The sequence below is a fragment of the Artemia franciscana genome, chromosome 11 (assembly GCF_032884065.1).
Source record: "Artemia franciscana chromosome 11, ASM3288406v1, whole genome shotgun sequence".
Classification (NCBI taxonomy): Eukaryota; Metazoa; Arthropoda; class Branchiopoda; order Anostraca; family Artemiidae; genus Artemia; species Artemia franciscana.
The window spans coordinates 19,263,838-19,280,595 of record NC_088873.1 but is presented as its reverse complement, the minus strand read 5'-3'; the positions used below and the strand labels follow the sequence as shown (position 1 = coordinate 19,280,595).

General features: G+C 33.8%; 1 long non-coding RNA gene across 1 annotated transcript in view; it reads left to right on the top strand.

The window, feature by feature from the left end:
- LOC136032933 (uncharacterized) overlaps positions 1-16,109 on the top strand; it is a 417,461-nt gene extending 401,352 nt beyond the window's left edge. Inside the window, exon 2 of the long non-coding RNA XR_010618811.1 lies at positions 15,987-16,109. This is a non-coding gene — a long non-coding RNA (uncharacterized LOC136032933). The remainder of the gene's footprint in view (positions 1-15,986) is intronic.
- Positions 16,110-16,758: the final 649 nt, after the last annotated feature.

Sequence of the window (16,758 nt, the reverse complement as noted above, 5' to 3'; positions counted from 1 at the left end):
ATTAACCCCCCCCCCAATATAGCGGATCCGTTCCAATTATGTAAATCACGTATCTAAGACTTCTGCTTATTTTTCCCACCAAGTTTCATCCCAATTCCTCCAATCTAAGCGTTTTCCATCATTTTAGGTTCCCCCACTCCAAACTTCCCCTAATGTCACCAGATCCGGTCGGGACTTAAAATAAGAGCTTTGAGACACGATATCCTTCTAAACAGTGCTGTCACTTACTTGAAGTACTTTTACTTGAAGTACTACTTAAGTAAAATTTTCCGTTACTTGTACTTGTACTTAAGTAAAAACTCTATGGTGTACTTATTACTTGATACTTAAGTAAGATTACGAAATACTTATTACTTAAGATACTTTTAATGTACTTGTTTTTCAAATACTTTACCTTTGACACGAAAATTTTGTGTGTGTGCTTAATGTACAAGAAAACATCACCCTTTAGATTTAGAGTAAACTCAGATATACCTCCATGCCCTATTTTTGGATATGAAATAAGGTATTTGTTTTTGACAAAAAAAAAATTATAGTATTATTAACACTTGTTTAATTTTTGTTTAAAAGTTATATAACGAAGAAAATTGAAATTATTTCGCAGTTCACTGGTCGACAGTGAGCTAAAATCCCTTGTTTTGTGCTAAATGTTGCATACTATAGTCCATTTGGGCTTATATTTCTAACATTAGTGTTTAAGTTTTGTCATCTCGTCAACTGAACCAGGTTGTACCATTTCATCATCTTCAGGACCATATTATTGGTAACACTACTGATGCTATGAATCTTCGCCCATCTAAATATTGTCTGCAATAAACAAGTCTAGGTAATTCTAGCAGGATCCAATGCAGTGGTATTTTGTCAAATTCGTTTCAGCAAATCCAGGTATTCAGACGAATCTGACTTCAGATTTGTCACTCCATTCATAAGTTATAGGCCCTACTAAATTAAAGGAAAACTCAACTTTCTTAAGACTTGAAATCCTCTCCCTCTCGCCTTATTTGAGATAGGGTTTATAATATCGGAACTTGATATGAGCCCTGATCTTAGGCATCTTTGGTCTAGTTTAGATTCGGATCCGTTACTCCATTTGCAAGTTATACTAAATTAAACAGAAAACTTAAATTTTTCAGGAATTAAAACCCACTCCCCCTTGTTATATTTAAGCTAGGGTCTTTATCTCAAAACTTGATATGTGTCATGGTCTTAGACCTCTTTGGTTCAATTTTTATTCAGATCCATCACTCCATTCGCAAGTTCCTCTGAATTAAACGAAAAACTGTTTTTAGCAGGTAAAGCCCCCCTCTCCCCCCCTGTTTTATTTGAGCTAGGGTCTTCAACTTGATGTGTCTCATGATCCTTGGCACCAAATCTGGCCATCAAAATTTTCACCCAAATCCAACCAACGTTTCTCCCCCTTTACGTGATTACACAGACGGACGGACAGACAGACAGACGGACGGACGGATTTTACAACGTCTTAGGTAGCCATGTTGGCTAATTGGATCCAAAACAAGGAAAGCAATGGCATATCATCATGCAGGTATCATCATCTATTTGGACAGTGGAAAATATCCATCAAGATAGGTTTTTTATATCTGTCTGTCTGTCCGTCCGTCTGTGCAATCGAGTATAGCGGATTTGTATTGAAATTGAACTATTTGGATTAAAATTGAGCTTAATTAGGGCGATGGGGCTTTAAGTGATGAAAAAATTCAAATTTTTCATTTAATTCACTGTAACTTGCATATGGAGATGAATTTCGATGAAAATTGAATAAAGATGCCTAAGAGTATGATATGCATTGAGTTCTGAGATGGAGACCCAGGCTTAATTAAAAGTTGAGTTTTTCACTTAACTCAGTGTAGCTTGCGAGAGATTGATGGATCTCAGTGAATATTGAACCAAAGGTGCCTAAGACCGTGACAGGCATCAAGTTTTGATATGAAAACCCTAGCTCAAATAGAACGAGGGAGAGAGGGTTTAAGTGCTGAAAAAAGTCAAGCTTTTGGTTTAATTTAGTATAACTTGCGAATGGAGCAACGGATCCAAATGAAAGCTAGACCAAAGATGACTAGGATCAGGGCTCATATCGAACTCTAATATCACAAGCCATATCTAAAATAGGGCGAGGGGGAGGGGGTTTCAAGTTTTAAGAAAGTCGAGTTTTCCTTCAGTTTAGTAGGGCCAATAACTACTTCCACCCATGGCTTGCCCAAAGCCTGGAAATAACCCTTTTCCAAAATAAGTCATACTGAAGCCAACCTTCAACCAAATATTCCGTCCCCAGAGAAAAATTACTTTATTTGGCACTTGGTATTTACCAAGTGACATACAGTGATGGCAAATTCTGTAGGTCTGTCAGTTCCGGTCTTGCTAGTTAGGCACTTCCAGATAAGCTAGGACGACGAAATTTGGCAGGCGTATCAGGGACCAGACCAGATTAAATGTGAAATAGTTGTTTCCCCGATTTGACCATCTGGGGGGGGGGAGTGGGAGGACGGTTAATTTGTAAAAATTAGATCGGATCTTAATTAAATTTGATATTTAGATGGATATCATGTCTCAGAGCTCTTACTTTAAATTCCGACCGGATCGGGTGACATTGGAGGGGGAAACCTAAAATCTTGAAAAATGCTTAGAGTGGAGGGATCGGGATGAAAATTAGTGGGAAAAATAAGCACAAGTCCTAGATACGTGATTTACATAGACAGAACGAATTCACTCTCTTTTGGGGAGTTGGGGGGGAGGGTTAATTCTGAAAAATTAGAAAAATGAGGTATTTTTAACTTACGAAGGAGTGATCGGATCTCGAATTTAATCGGATAAAATTTCATATTAGAAGGACCTCGTAGCTGAGATCTCATGTTTTAAATCCCGACCGGATCCAGTGTCATTGGGGGGATTGGGGGGCCGGAAATCTTGGAAAACACTTAGAGTTGAGTGATCAGGATGAAACTTGGTGGGAAGAATAAGCACGAGTCCTAGATACGTGATTGACGTAACCAAAATGGATTCGCTCTCTTTGGGGGAGATGGAGGGGGTGTTAATTCGGAAACATTAAAAAAATTGAGGTATTTTTAACTTACGAGCGGACAACCGTTCGAGAGGTATTTTTGAATTTGATATTAAGAAGGATCTCATGTCTCAGATCTTTTATTTTAATCCCCGACCAGTTCTGGTGACATTAGGGGAGAGTTGGAGGGGGAAACCGGAAATCGTGGAAAACGCTGAGAGTGGAGAGATCGGGATGAAACTTGTGCTTATTTTACCCACCAAGTTTCATCCCGATCCCTCCACTCTGTTTTCCAAGTTTTAGGCTTCCCCTCCCAACTCCCCCCCAAATGTCACCAGATCTGGTCGGGATTTAAAATAAGAGCTCTGAGACACGATATCCTTCTAAATATCAAATTTCATTGAGATTCGATCACACGTTCGTAAGTTAAAAATACCTCATTTTTTTAATTTTTCAGAATTACCCCCCACCCCCAACTACCCCAAAGAGAGCGGATCCGTTCCGGTTATGTCAATCATGTATCTAGGACTTGTGCTTATTTTTCCCACCAAGTTTCATCCCAATCCCTCCACTCTAAGTGTTTTCCAAGATTTTAAGGTTTCCCCCCTCCCAACTCCCCCCCCCCCCAATATCACCAGATCTGATATCCTCTGAGACCACGATATCCTTCCAACCATCAAATTTCATTAAGATCTGTTCAACCGTTCGTAAGTTAAAATACTTCAATTTTTCTATTTTTTCCGAATTAACGGGCCCAAGAAGGTCAAATTTTTATGACACTTGGTTAATACCAAGTGCCATAAAAATGCGATAGTTTCATGGTCTAGAACTAGAGTCCAGTGACAAATATTTTTTCTAGTATGTAAATTATTGTTCAAAGAAGTAAATAAAACCGAAACTTGCTTAATATGGACAAGAGGGTAAGAGTGGGTTTCACCATTACTTAAAAAATAGTTTTACTACTTTCGATACAAGAACACAGGACACTAAACATGCCACAGGACACTGGTCCTAGGTCATCGAATGAATGCAGCAAAATCACGTGCACCTACTTCTCTGTAAAAATCGAAATTTTACGATTTTTATACTATTTCTTATATTTTCAATAAAATTTACTATTTCTGTGGAATCTTTTTTCAAAGCTGAGTCAATTCCATAATCAAAACTTTAAACGTTTTTCAATGAAAAATTTATTTTCCGTTAGTAAAATCAAAACTTACCCTCTGGCCGTTCTTCATTAAGATAAACGTTGGCATACAATTGACATTGAATTCTAAGGCCAATTCTTCACTTTCATCAACATCTACTTTCAAGAAAACAACATCAGCATATGCTTCTGCCATTTCCTGAAAAGGAAAATCAAACCATATTAAAAAAAAGTCAGAAAGAAGCGTAAAAGATAAATAAAACAGTTTACGTAGAAAGCATTAACACGTATCAATACATAGACACTCGGGCATGAACTATCGATCCTAGGTGGTTTCCACTCAAATGGAAAATCCCCTCCATGAAAAAATTCCCCCCACAAGAAAAATTGAGCAACCACAGAGAAAGTAAAAACGGGTACCTCGAAATGTCTATTAGGTGTCCTAAAGGGTAACAAAATGACCAATTGTCAGATTTTTTTTTGGTGATTAACAAGAGTTTTTCAGTAAAAAAAGCAAGAAGGGAATCAAACAGTTCATCATATTTTCCGAGCAATAAAACGAAGGAAACAAACCAGATTAGAATGCTAGTAAATAGGAAGTTAGTAAAGCTAGTGAAGAGTCAAAAGTGATCAAAGGGTAATCATTTCCAGTGACATATTTATTGGACCATTCAATTATGATGAACCAAATGGCTTTCTTGAAATTTCGCTCCGTTGTCTTTGGGGAAAAAGGGGAATGGGAGGGAGCTAGTTGCCCTCCAGCCTATTTGGTCACTTAACAAGGTTCTCTGATCGGTACTTGTCTGTTGAACAGAACATCCTTGAAAAGCGAAGTTTGATAATCATAATCAAATACTTCATTTATACAAAACCTTATTTATACAATATTTACAATTATACCTTATTACAATTAATACCTTATCTATATATATATATATATATATATATATATATATATATATATATATATATATAATATATATATATATATATATATATATATATATATATATATATATATATATAGGCCAAAGACCCCACTTTACAGGCTTCATAAGAAGTAAAAGCTGGCTTTACAACCTTTTTGTCATGTCCCTTTGCTTGCAAGGGCATTAGGCCCTCACAAATGTAGCCTACCTTCCATGTCTTTTAACATTAATATTTCTAATTTATAATATAATATTTTGTTACATTGATATCTCGTAGGTAAAGGTTGCCTTTATTAAACTTCAAGCTTGATCAAAGATAAGAAGTGCCAAAACCTCTCCTTAAGGGTCCTCTCCCCCTCAACCTTGGCCCATCATGCAGATTAAGTCGCTATAACCTGCAGAACATATGAATTAAAGTCAATTGGTTAAGCCATTAATGATATAAGATTTGTTGCAGTTTTTTTTTATTTTGATTGCGGATAACCAAAAAATAACACACCTACATTACTCAATGTGTTTTGAAGTTCGGTGCTCTGTTAAATATTCCAAAAATCCCGATGCCCATTAAGTTTTTTTTCTCTCTTTAGTTTATATTTTTGTGGTTAATTTAAAACTGCACCTCTCATGTGTTTTTTAGTTATTTTCGGTGCATTGATGTCTTTTAGGCAGAGATTACCTTCTAATAAAACTCTAGCTTGATATCAGCGTTAAAATAAAGAAATGTATCCATGTTACTTACTCTGTTCTGAAGGATATACATTAAATAAATAAATATATATATACTAGCTGTTGGGGTGGCGCTTCGCGCCACCCCAACACCTAGTTGGTGGGGGCGCTTCGCGCCCCCCCCAAGCCCCCCGCGCGCGTAAGTCGTTACGCGCCATAATAGTTGTGTCCCTATGTCCCACCTGTGAATATAGATATATATATATATATATATATATATATATATATATATATATATATATATATATATATATATATATATGGTTTTAACTACGTAAAACTTGCGAATATACAACATTCTTTGCTGTCCCATTGTCCTTTGCATATAAATAGATTGTCAGGTTTACCGACTCTTGAACATGCAATATATAATGGTCCATGGGGAAAACAATCTGTATTCAGATCTATACCTCATGATTCTAATGATTGCCCTTGAGCTTTGTTGATGGTGATTGCTAATCGACCATTCCCTGTCCCGGTCGTCATTTATATCCCCCTGTTTCCCCCGGTGTCCCCGTTGTAGTTGTGTCCCTGTGTCCCGGTCGTCATTTATATTCCCTGTGTCCCGGTCGTCATTTGTATCCCGGTGTCCCGGTCTGTATATACATTCGTTTTTTAGTTTTGTTTTTCTCCTTTATTTTTTTCCTTTTTTTTTTCTTTTTTAGTTTATTTAGATTTTTAGATTTTTTAGTTTTTTTATTAGTTTTTAGTTTTTTTTTTCTTTTTAGTTTTTTTTTAGTTTTTACCTTCTTTTTAGTTTTGTTAGTTTTTTTTTACTTATGTCCTGGTCGTCATTTATACTCCCTGTGTCCCGGTGCTTTGTTGATTGCTAATCGAAAATTCCTTTTGTCTCGTCATTTATTTTTTTTCTTTTTTAGTTCTTTTAGTTTTTACCTTTTTTAGTTTTTTTTTAGTTTTTTAGATGAAAATTTTTTTTAGTTTTTTACTTTTTTTCTTTTTAGTTTTTTTATTGGTTTTTACCTATATTTTAGCTTATTTTTCAGTTTTTTTTCCTTTTTTTTTAGTTTTTTTTTATTTTTTATTTTTTTTAGTTTTTTACCTTTTTTAGTTTTTTTAATTTTTTTAGTTTTTTAGCTTTTTTACTTTTTTTATTAGTTTTTTAGTTTTTTTTTGTAGTTTTTTTTTGCCTTTTTTTTTAGTTTTTTTCAGTTTTTTTTTTTAGTTTTTTTATTGGTTTTTTACCTTTATTTTAGCTTAATTTTCAGTTTTTTTTTTCCTTTTTTTTTTAGTTTTTTTTAGTTTTTAGTTTTTTTAGTTTTTTACCTTTTTTTAGTTTTTTTAGTTTTTTAGCTTTTTTATTTTTTTATTAGTTTTTTAGTTTTTTGTAGTTTTTGCCTTTTTTTTAGTTTTTTAGCTTTTTTATTAGTTTTTAGTTTTTTTTGTAGTTTTTGCCTTTTTTTAGTTTTTTTCTTTTTAGTTTTTTTGTAGTTTTTACCTTCTTTTTAGTTTTGTTAGTTTTTTTTTTTTACTTATGTCCTGGTCGTCATTTATACTCCCTGTGTCCCGGTGCTTTGTTGATTGCTATCGAACATTCCTTTTGTCCTGGTCGCTTTCTCTTTGAGTGTCGTCATTTATTTTTTTTCTTTTTTAGTTCTTTTAGTTTTATACCTTTTTTAGTTTTTTTTTAGTTTTTTAGATGAAAATTTTTTTTAGTTTTTTCCTTTATTTCTTTTTAGTTTTTTATTGGTTTTTAACCTTTATTTTAGCTTATTTTTCAGTTTTTTTTTTTCTTTTTTTTTAGTTTTTTTTTATTTTTTTATTTTTTTAGTTTTTTACCTTTTTTTAGTTTTTTTAGTTTTTTAGCTTTTTTTACTTTTTTTATTAGTTTTTAGTTTTTTTTTGTAGTTTTTTGCCTTTTTTTTTTAGTTTTTTTCAGTTTTTTTTTTTTAGTTTTTTATTGGTTTTTACCTTTATTTTAGCTTATTTTTCAGTTTTTTTTCCTTTTTTTTAGTTTAGTTTTTTTAGTTTTTTACCTTTTTTTAGTTTTTTTAGTTTTTTAGCTTTTTTATTTTTTTTTATTAGTTTTTAGTTTTTTTTTGTAGTTTTTGCCTTTTTTTAGTTTTTTTAGTTTTTTAGCTTTTTTATTAGTTTTTGTAGTTTTTGCCTTTTTTTAGTTTTTTTAGTTTTTTAGCTTTTTTATTTTTTTTATTAGTTTTTAGTTTTTTTTTGTAGTTTTTGCCTTTTTTTAGTTTTTTCAGTTTTGACGTCACCTGATCCAGTTTTTTCAGGTGACGTCACCTGATCCACAGATCCACACACAGACAACTTATTTTTATATATATAGACATATCTATATATATAAAAATAAGTTGTCTGTGTGTGGATCTGTGGATGGATCAGGTGACGTCATGTTTGTTCGCATATGACGTCTGAATTATTTCACACTAATACAAAAGAAGAAAAAAACTAAAAAAGGTAAAAACTACAAAAAAAACTAAAAAGAAAAAAAACTAAAAAAGCTAAAAAACTAAAAAAAAACTAAAAAAAGGTAAAAATCTAATAACTAAAAAAAACTGAAAAAAATAAAAAAAGGCAAAAACTACAAAAAAAATAAAAACTAATAAAAAACTAAAAAAGCTAAAAAAAAACTAAAAAAAGGTAAAAAACTAAAAAAAACTAAAAACTAAAAAAGAGGAAAAAACTGAAAAATAAAAGAGAAAAAGAAAACTAAAAAAATATGAATAAATATATATAAAAATAAGTTGTTTGTGGGTTATGTCTGTCTGTCTGTCTGTCGAGTGACGTCGTGTTTGTCCGCATATGACGTCTGAATTATTTCACACTAATACAAAAGAAGAAAAAAAACTAAAAAAGGTAAAAACTACAAAAAAAAACTAAAAAGAAAAAAAACTAAAAAAGCTAAAAAACTAAAAAAAAACTAAAAAAAGGTAAAAAACTAAAAACTAAAAAAAACTGAAAAAACTAAAAAAAAAGGCAAAAACTAAAAAAAACTAAAAACTAATAAAAAAACTAAAAAAGCTAAAAAACTAAAAAAACTAAAAAAACTAAAAAAAGGTAAAAAACAAAAGAACTAAAAACTAAAAAAGAAAAAACTAAAAAAAAGGAAAAAACTGAAAAATAAGAGAAAAAGAAAACTAAAAAAATATTAATAAATATAAAAAATATAAATATAAATATGATATAAATTAGCAATCAACAAAGCACCGAGACACAAATGACGACCGGGACACAGGGAGTATAAATGACGACCAGGACATAAGTAAAAAAAAAAAAAAAAACTAAAAAAAACTAAAAAAAATGGTAAAAACTACAAAAAAAACTAAAAACTAATAAAAAAAACTAAAAAATCTAAAAATCTAAATAAACTAAAAAAGAAAAAAAAAAGAAAAAAGGAAAAAAACAAAGGAGAAAAACAAAACTAAAAAACGAATGTATATACAGACCGGGACACCGGGATACAAATGACGACCGGGACACAGGGAATATAAATGAAGACCGGACACAGGGACACAACTACAATGGGGACGCCGGGGGACACAGGGGGATATAAATGACGACCGGGACACCGGGACACAAGGAATATAAATGACGCCCGGGACACTCAAAGAGAAATCACAGACTGGAACACCGGGACACAAATGACGACCGGGACACAGGGAATATAAATGACGACCGGGACACAGGGACATAACTACAAAGGGGACGCCGGGGTGCATAGGGGGATATATAAATGACGATGGCGACTCAGGGAATGGTCGATTAGCAATCACCATCAACAAAGCTCAAGGGCAATCATTAGAATCATGAGGTATAGATCTGAATACGGATTGTTTTCCCATGGACCATTAAATGTTGCATGTTTCAAGAGTCGGTAAACCTGACAATCTATTTATATGCACAGACAATGGGACAGCAAAGAATGTTGTATATTCGCAAGTTTTACGTAGTTAAAAACATATATATATATATATATATATATATATATATATATATATATATATATATATATATATATATATATATATATATATATATATATATATATATATATATATATATATATATATATCTATATTCACAGGTGGGACTTAGGGACACAACTACAATGGCGCGTAACTAATATGGCGCGTAACGACTTACGCGCGCGGGGGGGCTTGGACAATCTATTTATATGCACAGACAATTGGACAGCAAAGAATGTTGTATATTCGCAAGTTTTACGTAGTTAAAAACATATATATATATATATATATATATATATATATATATATATATATATATATATATATATATATATATATATATATATATATATATATATATATATATATATATATATATATATACAGGTGGGACATAGGGACACAACTACAATGGCGCGTAACTAATATGGCGCGTAACGACTTACGCGCGCGGGGGGGCTTGGGGGGGCGCGAAGCGCCCCCACCAACTAGGTGTTGGGGTGGCGCGAAGCGCCACCCCAACAGCTAGTATATCTATATATATAAAAATAAGTTGTCTGTCTGTGTGTCTGTCTGTGGATGAGGTGACGTCATGTTTCTGTGTTGACTGACGTCATGAAATTAGTTGTCGTTATTTTTGCTTTGACGGTGACGTCATTCAAGATATTTAAGACATATGTTCACGTAGAAATCTATTAATGTTTAAGTTTACAATGACTGATGAACTTACCATGGCAAAAGCCGATGAAGATGCTCAAAGAGTCTATGCCAAAAAACTTGCTGCTGATAGAGAAAGTCAGAAAAGAAAGCGTGCCGAGGAATCAAAAGAACAGCAAGGAAACAGGCTTGAGGCTGATAGAGAAAGAAAGAACAGAAAGCGTGCCGAGGAATCAAAAGAACAGCAAGGAAACAGGCTTGAGGCTGATAGAGAAAGAAAGAACAGAAAGCGTGCCGAGGAATCAAAAGAACAGCAAGGAAACAGGCTTGAGGCTGATAGAGAAAAAAAGAACAGAAAGCGTGCCGAGGAACTACCAGAGCAACGCGGAAGCAGACTTGCTGCTAAAAGAGAAAGTGAAAAAAGAAGGCGTGCCGAGGAATTACAAGAACAGCAAGAAATCAGGCTTGCTGCTGATAGAGAAAGTAAGAAAAGAAAGCGTACCGAGGAATCACAAGAACAGCAAGAAATCAGGCTTGCTGCTGATAGAGAAAGTAAGAAAAGAAAGCGTGCCGAGGAATCAGAGCAACCTGAAAGTTATCGCCTGGCATTCAGGTACAACCCAGTCGATGATTATAGCTTGAGTAGATGTGTTCAAATCGGGACAATGTCTAAAATTTGTCCCTATTGCAAGGCCTTGAAATTCAATGGTGAAACAATGGGAATGTGTTGCGCCTCAGGAAAAGTTAAACTTCCTCTATTGGCTGCACCACCAGAGCCATTGAAGACGAATGAATGCTTGCCTGAAAAATTCTAATTTATGGGCACACGTAAAAATATTAAAATTAACTACAAATATGCGTGTCCGATTGCAAAACGATGACTCTGGTCAAACATTTTCAGATCAATTGCTGACAATTGGAAACGGAAAGCTCTCAGTAGACTCAATTTCAGGACGTATACAACTACCTGCTGATTTCTGTAATTTAGTGACGTCCAAAAATGAATTGATTGAAAAAGTATTTCCGAATATTCTAAAAAATTATAAAAATAATAAATGGCTAAGTGAAAGAGCGATTCTCGCACCCAAAAATATAGACGTCCACGAAATCAACAATATTGTTTTGACCAAGATTCGAGACCAGGCAGTCCTTTACAAGTCAGTCGACACAGTTTTGGAACCAAATGAAGCGGTTAATTATCCATCTGAATTTTTAAATTCCATAGATCTTTCAGGGTTTCCACCACACGTGCTACAACTAAAAATAGGCGTACCAATAATACTTTTAAGAAATATAAACCCACCAAAGCTTTGCAATGGCACTCGACTTGCCGTAAAAAAAAACAATGGAAAACCTAATAGAGGCCACAATCTTGACAGGGCCTTTTGAGGGTGAGGCTGTTCTTATTCCTCGCATTCCCATGATTCCAACGGATCTGCCTTTTCAATTTAAAAGATTGCAATTCCCAATTCGATTAGCATTTGCAATCACCATTAACAAAGCTCAAGGTCAATCATTAGAAAAATGTGGTATAGATCTTAATACTGATTGTTTTTCCCATGGACAATTGTACGTTGCATGTTCGAGGGTCGGTAAACCTGACAATCTATTTATATGCAGCGACAATTGGACAGCGAAGAATGTTGTATATTCGCAAGTTTTACGCAGTTAATTTGTATTGTATCTATCTATCTATCTATCTATATAAAAACGAGTTGTGTGTATGCATGTTTGTTTGTTTGTAAAAAGAGCGTTTGCATATGATGTCATTATTAGTACATACGGCTTTGTATATGCAGAGACAATGGGAAAGCCAAGAATGTTGTATATTCGCAATTTTTACGTAGTTTAACTCCTGCAGACGAAATGAATGCTTGCCTAAAAAATTCTAATTTATGGGCACACGTAAAAATATTAAAATTAACTACAAATATGCGTGTCCGATTGCAAAACGATGACTCTGGTCAAACAGTAGACTCAATTTCAGGACGTATACAACTACCTGCTGATTTCTGTAATTTAGTGACGTCCAAAAATGAATTGATTGAAAAAGTATTTCCGAATATTCTAAAAAATTATAAAAATAATAAATGGCTAAGTGAAAGAGCGATTCTCGCACCCAAAAATATAGACGTCCACGAAATCAACAATATTGTTTTGACCAAGATTCGAGACCAGGCAGTCCTTTACAAGTCAGTCGACACAGTTTTGGAACCAAATGAAGCGGTTAATTATCCATCTGAATTTTAAATTCCATAGATCCTTCAGGGTTTCCACCACACGTGCTACAACTAAAAATAGGCGTACCAATAATACTTTTAAGAAATATCAACCCACCAAAGCTTTGCAATGGCACGCGACTTGCCGTAAAAAAAACAATGGAAAACCTAATAGAGGCCACAATCTTGACAGGGCCTTATGAGGGTGAGGCTGTTCTTATTCCTCGCATTCCCATGATTCCAACGGATCTGCTTTTTCAATTTAAAAGATTGCAATTCCCAATTCGATTAGTATTTGCAATCACCATTAACAAAGCTCAAGGTCAATCATTAGAAAAATGTGGTATAGATCTTAATACTGATTGTTTTTCCCATGGACAATTGTACGTTGCATGTTCGAGGGTCGGTAAACCTGACAATGTATTTATATGCAGCGACAATTGGACAGCGAAGAATGTTGTATATTCGCAAGTTTTACGCAGTTAATTTGTATTGTATCTATCTATCTATCTATCTATATAAAAACGAGTTGTGTGGATGCATGTTTGTTTGTTTGTAAAAAGAGCGTTTGCATATGACGTCATTATTAGTACATACGGCTTTGTATATACACAGACAATGGGAAAGCCAAGAATGTTGTTCATTCGCAATTTTTACGTAGTTTAACTCCTGCAGACGAAATGAATGCTTGCCTGAAAAATTCTAATTTATGGGCACACGTAAAAATATTAAAATTAACTACAAATATGCGTAGTTTGAAACACATATATAAATCTATCTATATTCACAGGTGGGACACAGGGACACAACTACAATGGCGCATAACTAATATGGCGCGTAACGACTTACGCGCGCGGGGGGGCTTGGGGGGGCGCGAAGCGCCCCACCAACTAGGTGTTGGGGTGGCGCGAAGCGCCAACCCAACAGCTAGTATATCTATATATATCAAAATAAGTTGTCTGTGTGTCGAGTGACGTCATGTCATCAGGTCGTCATTATGACGATGACGTCATTAAAGGTATTTAAGACATTCGTTCACGGAAAAATGTTTAATTGTAAAATGACTGAAGAACCTACAATGTCAACAGCCGAGGAAGCTGCTCAAAGAGTCTATGCCAAAAAATTTGCTGCTGATAGAGAAAGTAAGAAAAGAAAGCGTGCCGAGGAATCACAAGAGCAACGCGAAACCAGACTTGCTGCTAAAAGACAAAGTGAAAAAAGAAGGCTAAAAGTATTTAAGAAAATCGTTCAAAGACAAATTTTTAATTGTAAGAAGATCGTGGATGGAAAAATGTTTAATTGTAAAATGACTGAAGAACCTACAATGGCAACAGCCGAGGAAGCTGCTCAAAGAGTCTATGCCAAAAAAACTTGCGGCTGATAGAGAAATTAAGAAAAGAAAGCGTGCCGAGGAATCACAAGAACAGCAAGAAAACAGGCTTGCGGCTAAAGAACGCAAAACCGCGCAGTTAGATGAAAATCCACCTGGACAGCGAGAGTCAAAACATATCAAAACTGAAAATGATAGCGATGATGATTGGGTTTGGGATTTTGACTTGGATAAGGTCATCAATGCCTACCAGATTTTAGTTAAAAAAAACAAAGGTTCGGCAATATGTATTTCATAGTGACGCTGAAAAATAAAGAAGAAAAACAAAACTGAAAAAAGAAAAAAGGTAAAAAACTAAAAAAAAATAAAAAGAAAAAACACTCAAAGAGAAATTACAGACCGGGACACAAATGACAACCGGGACAGAGGGAATATAAATGACGACCGGGACACTCAAAGAGAAATTACAGACTGGGATACTGGGACACAAATGACGACCGGAACACAGGGAATATAAATGACGACCAGGACACAGGTATTTAAGAATATCGTTCAAAGACAAATTTTTAATTGTAAGAAGATCGTTGAAAGAGAAATTTCTAATTGTAAAATGACTGAAGAACCTACAATGGCAACACCCGAGGAAGCTGCTCAAAACGAATGTATTCAAGCCGAAGTAGCTGAGTTGGTAAAGCGTTATGTTTCAGGTTATAGGTCCATGAGGCTCCAGGTTTGAACCTTGGCTTTAGCATTAATACAAAAGAAGAAAAAAACTAAAAAAGGTAAAAACTACAAAAAAAACTAAAAAGAAAATACTAAAAAAAACTAAAAAAGCTAAAAAAAACAAAAAAAAAACAAAAAAAAACTAAAATAAGGTAAAAACTACAAAAAAAAAAACTAAAAAGAAAAAAAAAACTAAAAACTGAAAAGAAAAAAAAAACTAAAAAAAGGAAAAAAATGAAAAATAAAGGAGAAAAAGAAAACTAAAAGCCGGGACACAGGGAATATAAATGACGACCGGGATACTCAAAGAGAAATTACAGACTGGGGTACTGGGACACAAATAACGACCGGGAGATATAAATGACGACCGGGACACTCAAGGATAAATAACAGACCGGGACACCGGGACACAAATGACGACCGGGACACAGGGAATATAAATGACGAACGGGACGCTCAAAGAGAAATTACAGACTGGGACACTGGCACACAAATGACGACCGGGATACTGGGAATATAAATGACGACTGGGACACAGGGAATGTTCGATTAGCAATCACCATCAACAAAGCTCAAGGGCAATCATTAGAATAATGAGGTATAGATCTGAATACAGATTGTTTTTCCCATGGACAATTTTATGTTGCATGTTCAAGAGTCGGTAAACCTGACAATCTATTTATATGCACAGACAATGTGACATCAAAGAATGTTGTATATTCACAAGTTTTACGTAGTTAAAAACATATATATCTATAACGAAAAGAGAAATCTTTTCTTTTTAATCTATATTCACAGGTGGGACACAGGGACACAACTACAATGGCGCGTAACGACTTACTCGCGCGGGGGGGGCTTTGGGGTGGGCACGAAGCGTCCCCACCAACTAGGTGTTGGGGTGGCGCATATATATATATATATATATATATATATATATATATATATATATATATATATATATATATATATATATATAAAAATAAGTTGTCTGTCTGTGGATGGATGGATGGATGGATGGATGGATGTGTCAGGTGACGTCACCTGAAAAAACTGGATTAGGTGACGTCAAAACTGAAAAAACTAAAAAAAGGCAAAAACTACAAAAAAAACTAAAAACTAATAAAAAAAATAAAAAAGCTAAAAAACTAAAAAAACTATAAAGGTAAAAACCAATAAAAAACTAAAAAAAAAACTGAAAAAACTAAAAAAAGGCAAAAACTACAAAAAAAAACTAAAAACTAATAAAAAAAGTAAAAAAGCTAAAAAACTAAAAAAACTATAAAAACTAAAAAAAGGTAAAAAACTAAAAAAAATAAAAAATAAAAAAAAACTAAAAAAAAGGAAAAAACTGAAAAATAAGCTAAAATAAAGGTAAAAACCAATAAAAAACAAAAAAAAAAAGGAAAAAAACTAATAAATGACGACACTCAAAGAGAAAGCGACCAGGACAAAAGGAATGTTCGATTAGCAATCAACAAAGCACCGGGACACAGGGAGTATAAATGACGACCAGGACACAAGTAAAAAAAAAAATTAACAAAACTAAAAAGAAGGTAAAAACTACAAAAAAACTAAAAAGAAAAAAAAACTAAAAACTAATAAAAAAACTAAAAAATCTAAAAATCTAAATAAACTAAAAAAGAAAAAAAAAGGAAAAAAATAAAGGAGAAAAACAAAACTAAAAAACGAATGTATATACAGACCGGTACACCGGGATACAAATGACGACCGGGACACAGGGAATATAAATAACGACCGGGACACAGGGACACAACTACAACGGGGACACCGGGGGAAACAGGGGGATGTAAATGACGACCGGGACACCGGGACAGGGAATGGTCGATTAGCAATCACCATCAACAAAGCTCAAGGGCAATCATTAGAATCATGAGGTATAGATCTGAATACAGATTGTTTTCCCATGGACCATTATATGTTGCATGTTCAAGAGTCGGTAAACCTGACAATCTATTTATATGCAAAGACAATGGGACAGCAAAGAATGTTGTATATTCGCAAGTTTTACGTAGTTAAAACCATATATATATATATATATCTATATTC